Source organism: Cynoglossus semilaevis, chromosome 3 (assembly GCF_000523025.1).
Source record: "Cynoglossus semilaevis isolate Cse_v1.0 chromosome 3, Cse_v1.0, whole genome shotgun sequence".
Taxonomy (NCBI): domain Eukaryota; kingdom Metazoa; phylum Chordata; class Actinopteri; order Pleuronectiformes; family Cynoglossidae; genus Cynoglossus; species Cynoglossus semilaevis.
The window spans coordinates 14,625,111-14,626,306 of record NC_024309.1 but is presented as its reverse complement, the minus strand read 5'-3'; the positions used below and the strand labels follow the sequence as shown (position 1 = coordinate 14,626,306).

Genomic DNA, 1,196 nt, shown 5'->3' with positions numbered 1-1,196 from the left:
AGATTAGATCAAGTCAGAACTTTATCTAAAAACATCACAGAAACATCTGATAGGATTCATTTACAAAAAAAAAACAATGTTCCTGAAGCATACGTAATGTTAGCCAAAAGGTATGGCAGCGCTAGCTAACACGTAGCATCAAAGATAGTGTTCAGAGTTGAATGTTAGCGACAACATTAGCTACGTTAAGGTAAACAGTGAATAAACAAAAGCCAAGAAGATGAAGAGGAGGAGGAGGAAGAACTACACAACTGTTGTTTAGGTGTGAGTGTGAATGTGAGTGTGAATGTGAGTGTGAGTGTGAATGTGAGTGTGAATGTGAGTGTGAATGTGAGTGTGAATGGTCTCTGTATGTGACTCAGTAACGGCTGTAGAACTTTCTGAGAGATTGTACCTGAACAGAACATGAAGTTCCCCTGACTCAGTTCCTCTGGGCCAGAACCACAGAACTCATTTCCATTGGTTCAGTTTTGACTCCAGAGATAAATGAGAGGAAGAAAAGTTTTTGTTCTTCACTGACATTTGGTTTCAATCCTCTCTGTTCAACTCACTGCCATTGGTTTATTTATTTATTTATTTACTTTTCTTTCTTTTAGAGGCTCATTTTCACACGGGAAAAAAAGTCCTGGAACTGTCTGGTCCCTGGAACTGTCTGGTCCCTGGAGAATTTTTAATCTGATTAAAAATGAATTAAAAAAAACATTTAATGAAGTAACACTACTACTATTACTACTACCATGACTACTACTATGAGTACTACTATTACTACTACTGTTAATACTACGGTTACTACTACTATAAGTATTACTTCCACCATGAGAAATCATTTTCATTACAAGATCAGTACCAGGCACTATGTGCTTTTAGGTCAAAACAGTACCAGTTAATGTTAATGTAACTGTTCTAATGGAACTAATTCCAGTGAATAACAGTTCCACAGGAGACATTTGAAGGACGGACACACCAGCTGGGATCAGAGACACTAGGAACTATTGACAATGGTTCCAGGTGCTCCAGGATCCTGGTACTGTTTTCTCCAGAGACAGGAACAGGCAGCGTGGTACTGTTCTGGTCTCTGCTGGTCTGGAATGAAGAACTTGATCAGACATTTCTCCTGCTGCTTCTTCTGCTCCATGTCAACCCTTCCTGGTTAATTAACAACACGCCTGCCCCCCCCCCTCTACTGCCCCCCCTCT

At 40.1% G+C, this 1,196-nt stretch overlaps 1 protein-coding gene across 1 annotated transcript in view; it reads right to left on the bottom strand.

Moving 5' to 3' along the window:
• LOC103377441 (cadherin-9-like) overlaps positions 1-1,196 on the bottom strand; it is an 81,719-nt gene that overhangs the window by 59,633 nt on the left and 20,890 nt on the right. The window lies entirely within an intron of this gene.